Raw genomic sequence first — 7,621 nt, forward strand, 5'->3', positions numbered from 1 at the left:
TACTTTTTTTAAGGCCAACTTCAGTGTATGTACTTCTTAGGCCATGCAAAAGACACCTCACATATCTGATGCAATCTGCTCAACTCTTTGTGCATTTGGAGTTTTTTGTTTGTTTATTTGTTTGTTTGTTTTTGAGACAGGGTCTCGCTCTGTCACCCTGGGGCAGAGAGCAGCAGCATCATAGCTCGCTGCAACCTCCAACACCTGCCTGGGTTCAAGCAATTCTCCTGCCTCAGCCTCCCTAGTAGCTGGGACTACAGGTGTGCGCCACCACGCCCAGCTAATTTTTCTATTTTTTGTAGAAAGGGTCTCACTCTTACTCAGGCTGGTCTCAAACTCCTGGCCTCAAGCAGTCATCCCGCCTTGGTCTCCCAAAGAACAAGAATTACAGGCATGAGCCTCTTTGTTCATTTTTTGAGCCTCAGAAATATTGATACTTTCTAGAAAGCATATAGAATTGATTGGGTATACTTACTTTTTGATAAGATGATGAATGACAAATTTCAGGCAGCAGACAAAGCTTTAAAGGGTTTTTCCAAACAGTCAGTACTTTGTGCAGGAAGCTGTGTTGATGCTTTCTCCCACAGGTAACAATTTTAAGAGGTAAACATAAGCTGGACTATGCCTGAATTAGTACAAAGTCTGGAAGCAAATTTGAGGGACAATAGATTTCTATTTTAATGCCTTCGAAGTTTAGTTTCAAACAAATTGTTGGAAACTTCCACTCTTAACTAAGTCATCCTCGAAAACCATCTGTTTCAGAAGCAGCTACTCGTGTTCCCTTTATTGACGATTCACTTTATGTGAAAGGTGCACACAGTTCATAACTTATTATTGACAATTTGTTTCCTTCTTTTATTACCTAACCATGATTTGAGAAATTCAAATGGAAAAAATAAAACTATTTCATCCGAACAGTAAGAGCACTAATAATTCTCTGGGAACTTTTAGTGTCCAGATAATAAGTGATAAGGCTTTGATAGATCATCTTATCCGCAGGGTGTCAGCCACATCAATAAATGAGAGCAATGACTTCCATGAAATTAGAGCAAAAATAAAAAAGTAGATTAATTTTTTAGAGAAGGTATATATCAAACAATCCAGTATCTCAGTTTTATATGAAAAATTATGTTTCTGATTATCACTTGTAAGTTGTGTATGCTCTGTTTGCCCTACAGTAGAAATTAGGGACAAAGGAAATGTTATAAATTCAAAAGCCTAATCAGGTTACAAAGAAGAAGTGTGAATGTAGATTATTCCAGCAGCAGTGATTGACTTTGCATTCCCAGGAAGGAAAACAATGATATGTAATTTAAATGAAAAATCTTGGAGGTGTTTCGTGATTATGTATAATGTGAAGGTACAATTGAAAAAAAAAAAAAAACTAAACCAGACTGCAAGGAACTTTAATTCTCTGAGCAACAAGACATGAATGAACTGTCTCTCAATATCTTTCAAACCAAGATGTCGCTATTTTTAAGAAAAAGAACATAAATTTAGCTCTGCAAAGATTTTTTAAAAACCTATGAAAATTAATCAAAATACATTCTCTATTCCATAAAAGTCATAAAAATGCTAGCACCAAGTGACTGAGTACTCAATTGAAATTTTAGAATATGTTTTGGACCAGTGCTCTTTGAAACATCCTTAGAAAAACAATGCTTTACAAATTTCCATGGCTTCCATTTTATTTTCTACTTTTAGCTCTGACTCCTCTCTCATCTCACAAGGTTTCTCAGCCTCACTGGTTTCTCTTTTCAGCAGTTCCCACCGTTATTGTCCTCAAACCCTTTTTCCTCTTTTTCTCCCCCAAATACCAGGAGTGATATTGTGGTATTTGGTTTGCCACTGAAACCTTGTGCATATTATGAAAATGAGGTAGTTGGCTGCTAGGGTTCAGTTCAAACATTGAACCCAGACACACTTACCCTCCAGCAGGAGGCCGGTCACGTATTCCCATAACGGCCCCGGCTTTCCCCTGGTCCCCAACACTGTGAGCCTGCGCACCACCCACGGGTGCTGCCACCTGCGTGCAGCTAGCTGTGCCTCTGGGAGTCTCTCCACGCCATCGGTTCTTAGTTCAGACTGGGGAGGCTCCTGGCCTGTGTGGAGCAGTAGCCTTCCCGTTGCTCCCTGAATTTCTAACCTCCCCTTCCTCAGTGAGCCTGTGTATTGCTGCCCAGTTATTCTTAAGGTGCCACCCAGGCGTTCTCTGTGGTTCCTCATTTATTAAATGTAGTCCAGCCCCTCCTACCAGTGAGCAACGCCCGTCACACCATAAAGCTTCAGCTCCAAGCCCTCTCCTCACTACTCGCAGCACTGTGGCCTGGGCTCCACCCGAGCAAAGCTAGTGCGTGACTGCAGAGGCCTCTCTGTCTCAGCTTCCAAGGCGTCCTTCCCCGCATCTGTTGAAATCCCCGTTCTTCCAGCCCATTCGTGACAGGGAGCCCTTCTCGATCTCCCCTCCGTTCCTCCGCAGCCAGGCTCTGCTGCTCACTGTGCACATAACATGGCTTCTGGTGTCGTTCAGTGTGGCCGGCTCCCTGCCGGGCAAGGCCCAGTCTTCTCCCCCGTCTCTCTCCCTCCCAGAGCCTGGTTACAGCATCTCGAGCACGAAGGTACCTACTAGGGAGCTGTGCGTCTGAGGCCAAGGCTGCCTATAGCATACGAATAGGATGCTCTAGCCCACGCGCATCGCTGTGTCCATCACTGCCACCCTTAAACATAAAGGGCAACGTCCGAGCGGTCCAGAGGAGCTTCTCTGCCACTAGTCAGCCCACTGCTCGCTCCTCCCACCTGTGGGTGTAACTCTCAGTAGGCATCACCCTCTGCCTTTTCCTCCTCCTCTTCCCCGTTTCCATCTTAATTATGAGCATTGAAGAGAAGGTCCCAGGGCTTCCTGTGCTCCTAGACAAAACCACAGTCCCTGTCCCCAACCCTCCTGTCTCACCATTGCTGCCTGCCTTGAGGTCATCAGGAGTGACCTCATTGCACCCAGCTCCACGTCGCCTCAGACCTCAGCCCCCACCACTCCGGCCGGTCACAGCTCCTCCTCTCTCCACCTCTCCTTGGCACTGGCAGCCTGGCCACCAGCAAATTCCATCCATCCCCAACCTGGGACATCCCTGCTCTCCCTCTTCCATGTGACTCTTCAGCGCTTCTCCTCAAGCCCCCGCTTTCCCGTACCTCCTCCCTGCCCTGAGTCCCCCAGGGCCCTCTTGCTCCCTTCTCACTAGGAAAACAAGACCACTGCAGCGCCCCGCTCCCAGGCCAGCACGCCTGTTTCCCAGAGCCCTGTGCCATTGCGGGGCCTCCGCTCCTCTGCCGCCAGCCCGCCAGCCCCGCCAGCCCCAGCCTCTGCAAGAACGTCCAGCAGGCATCCCTCTCTCTCCTGCATCATCAGCTTCCCCTCATGTTGGATCATTAGCGTCAGCGTCCAGAGATGCTGTCATTTCTCCCATCTCCAGAGGAAAAAAGAGGAAACAAGAACACCTCTTGATGCCACATTCCTCTTTGGCTGCTCTGTGTAGATGCTGCCTCCTTCTCTGTGTCCACCTAAATGCCCCCTCCTCCTCCCCCCCTCTGATTTCCATCCTCCTGCAGGGGGCTGCTCCCTACAACCCACCCTCTCCTTCTGTGTTCATTTCCTAAGTGCCTCTGTGCAGCTCACAACTGTAAACACCATCTTTTTGATGACAGCTCCTAAATTTATGTTCCAAACCCAGATCTCTCACCTGTATGTCCACCTGCTTACTCGCTGTCTCCTTTGGATGCCTAATATCTCCAACCTCACTGTCCCAAGCCAAGCTCCTGGTGTGCCCATCCCTCCCAGACCTGCTCCTCCTGCAGTCCTTACACATCTGAAAATGGCAGCTGCCTGTCTCAGTGACTCCTGCCAAAACCCGACGTGATCCTAGCAACCCTACCTCCAGTTCACTGGCAAATCGTATCTCAAGTCTGGCTGCGTCTTTCCACCTCCACTGCTGCCATCTTGGTGCAAACCATCACAGCCCCTCGCTGGGATCAGAGCTGAGGAACAATATCCCCGTCTCCATGTGGTCCCCCAATGACTCGTATACACGGCTGCTGGTACCATCCTGTTAAATTTAAGCCAGATCACATCCCTCCTCTACTCAGGGTCCACTTGTGGCTCTAACTCAAGCAGAGGGATCTGCAGAGGCACTGCCCTCCGACGTTATGCTCCAAGCCCTCCCGGCCCCCTGCCCTGCAGTCACACTCAGAATTTCTGTCTCATCTCGTACCTTTCTCTTTTCCCCTCCCTGCGTATCAGCCTCTCTCACTCCGTTTCCTCTTGAGGTCTCTGCCCAGATGTTATTTTCTCTGATCTTGCATCTGCCTGGGCCTCACACTCCCCGGCGCAGCCCCCTGGATGTCTTTCTGCAGCCAGCCCAGCGCACCGCCTGCCACACTGCCCGCGGTACTGGGTCGCATCCCGTTTGCCTGTCCCTATAAGAATTCAAGTTCCACAAGGACAGAGGTTTTTGTTTTGCCCGTCTGTTCACTGCTCTATTCCTAAAGTAGTGCTTGACATATAGTTAGGTGTTTAATAAGAACTTGGTCTGTAATCCTAGCTCTCCAGGAGGCCGAGGCAGGTGGATTGTTTGAGCTCAGGAGTTCGAAACCAGCCTGAGCAAGAGCAAGACCCTGTCTCTACTAAAAATAGAAATAAATTAATTGGACAACTAAAAATACATAGAAAAAATTAGCCGGGCATGGTGGCGCATGCCTGTAGTCTCAGCTACTCCGGGAGTCTGAGGCAGGAGGATCGCTTGAGCCCAGGAGTTTGAGGTTGCTGTGAGCTAGGATGATGGCACGGCACTCTAGCCCGGGCAACACAGTGAGACTGTGTCTCAAAAAAAAAAAAGAGAACTTGGTGAATAAATGAAGAATTTTGCTGATTTTTTTCCTCCCCATTCAAGGTCAGCCTAGTACTAGCCACTTTTATGCAGAGATTCCGGGCAGCCACACTGTCCCCATGGCCCTTCCTAACCTTGCCACCCCACCCACCCCTGCAAGGCTTCCTGTTCTCTGCAGGCGAGACCAGCCCTGATGCTGTGAGTGGCGCGGTCAGTAGCTCTGGGCGTCAGTGACAGCTTCATGGCCGTCTGGGCTTGCACGCTTGGCTCTTTTGGGAAACTCTGCGTAGCCAGTTCAGTAGTCAGAATTCGGCCCAGACCTCAAGCCAGTGGCTGAGTACATCGTGTTCTTGGGCTGGCTGGCTGTTGTTATTTAATTTAACATTGAACACTGGACCAGAATTGACTGTTTTCTGCCAAGTTGAGAACCAAGCAAGTACTGCGTTGGATAATCATTCCATTTCTTTTAAGATTTTTTTTCACACCAGAAGTTATATCTGAAATCTTAAACACTGCAGTCTGACTGGATTTTATTTTGTCAATTAAAAAAAAAAATAACCAGTGCTATTACTAGGAGTCAGTAGAACAGGCATCTGTGAGGATTATACACTATGGTTTCAGGAGCCTCTCATCCTCAGTCTCCCTGTAATATTTAGCTTTTTCATCATTTTAATGAATATAGGCCAGGCTAGATAATGCCCACTGTAAAATGCAGACATATAAGTTTATTCTCTTTGAAAGGAACTAAACATGCACCACTTTCTAAACAGAATGCACACAAGGAGAGGAGAAAATGCCTTTCCGCGAACAATTAAAATTTATACAAAAAAATGGGATAAAAGTTTATACCATTAGAAATCTGGCAAGAAAATAACAAGACAGAGGGGAAGATATTATGAAGACAACTCTTTGCCAAGCAGTTTGTAAATTATATTGTTAAATTCACAGATTTCGGAGAGGGGGGAGAAAACAGCCATCAGTTACAACCATCCTCTGTCACAAATTATGCTCTGTGCAAGGCTGATGGACGGCTCATAACCACAACCATGTTTCCAAAGAAATAAAAGTGGAAGGAGGAGCGTCCTGTCTAAGCACAGCCTAAAGATGCCCGTTTCGGGAAGGGCCAGAGAACGGAGCAGGCGAGGAAGGCAGGGACTGTCTGTGGGGGGGTAGGAGGACCCAGAATCGGTGACGCCTGCCCATCAGTTTACCTGACAGCTGCCACTTCTTTCAACCAGACTTTGTGTTTATACTGATGCTTCTCCTAAATCCTAACATTCCATTGGGCCAGAAGGTCAGGCCCAGGCAGCCCTCCTGCCTTCTCCGAGTTGCTGTCCCGGTTTGCATGGTTGCTGCCATAATTACATTGCAACTGTGTCATGCAGAGATGGAACATTTCATTTTCTTGACCTGCAGTGTGAATGACTTAAAAGTCAGTGCTAAAGAATGATAATACTGAGCTTACACTGGCTGCATAGCAATGTGCTTGCCTGCTTCTATGGGGACAAAAGACTGCAGGTGACAGCCTCTCCTTGGCCCAAAGCAAAATGCGCAGTCATTTACCAGTTCTCAAAGAGCCTAGGCTCACAGGGCCAAACTCTTCTCTTACTGTTTACAATGTGCATGTTGCATCTGTGGTATTTTTCATATTTAAATTTTTTAAGTTAAGTTTTTCTAAACATTTTCTTTCCCAAGTATTGCATGTACTGACATAATTTCATTACAAAAAAAAAAAAAAACCTTAAATCATTTGTTTAGAAAATATACCTGAAGAACTAGCAATCTAGACCTACAGAGATAAATGGAATGGCTTCCAATATGTCAACATTTGGAACAATAAAACCAATTTGATTTTGTTTTTGAAAAGTTAAGTTTTATCAATTGGATACAAAATCAAAATTGAAAAACATTGAACTGTTTTCAGTTTTGTAAATTTGAAATGTTATTTCTTTTTATATGGATTGCTTCCTTTTAATTTTTTAATTCATCTTTTTATTACATACACAATTTATCTTCACATTTTTCTTAGCAATCTGTTTAATGTAACAGTTTTCTCCTAATCGACCATCAGATTGTGTGCTCTAGTGGTATACTGCAGAGGTATATTTCAGATGTAATTGACATAAAAATACCATTAACATTAATACTTTTAAGATTCTACTAGACAACCAGTTTGAGGGATATTCATTCATTCAAACAAAGTATCAGGATATCCTCTTGAAGTTGTCAGAAGTAAAACTGACCTGTAAAGGTTTCTCCAGACGGTTTTTATTTGATGAGGTGTGCTTTGTACATCACAACTGCTGTCAGGACGCTGTCACGTAATTGGAGTGTGTGTTTGCAGCGGAAACTCCAAGGAGCTCGGCCCGATCTTTGCCTCACGTGTCTCCCCACATCTTGACTTGCTCCGTGGGTTGGTCTGATGGCTACGGCAGTGTTTAGGATGCAGAGTCTCGTATAAATGCTTCATATGAATAGCTTTGGAAGGAAATGTTATTTGTATGTTCCGAAAGGAAACAGAGAAACAGATGGAAAGTGGTAGCTTGGCACTCCTGATCTCTCAGTGATGACTCGTCGTAGAATCTGCCCATCTGGCCTGCACAGGGCACAGACACAGTGATAGATACGTTTATCAAAAATCAGGAGACGGGCCGGGCGCGGTGGCTCACGCCTGTAATCCTAGCACTCTGGGAGGCCGAGGCGGGAGGATTGTTTGAGCTCAGGAGTTCGAGACCAGCCTGAGC

The 7,621-nt window shown here is 46.0% G+C and overlaps 1 protein-coding gene across 1 annotated transcript in view; it reads left to right on the plus strand.

Annotated features, from left to right (window-relative positions):
• The window catches only part of PTPRM (protein tyrosine phosphatase, receptor type, M), a gene marked incomplete at its 5' end in the record, with an annotated part of 602,721 nt that overhangs the window by 330,640 nt on the left and 264,460 nt on the right, over window positions 1–7,621 (plus strand). The gene's annotated exons all lie outside the window — the stretch shown is intronic.

The sequence above is a fragment of the Propithecus coquereli genome, unplaced genomic scaffold (assembly GCF_000956105.1).
Source record: "Propithecus coquereli isolate 6110/MARCELLA unplaced genomic scaffold, Pcoq_1.0 Scaffold283, whole genome shotgun sequence".
In the NCBI taxonomy this organism is placed as follows: Eukaryota; Metazoa; Chordata; class Mammalia; order Primates; family Indriidae; genus Propithecus; species Propithecus coquereli.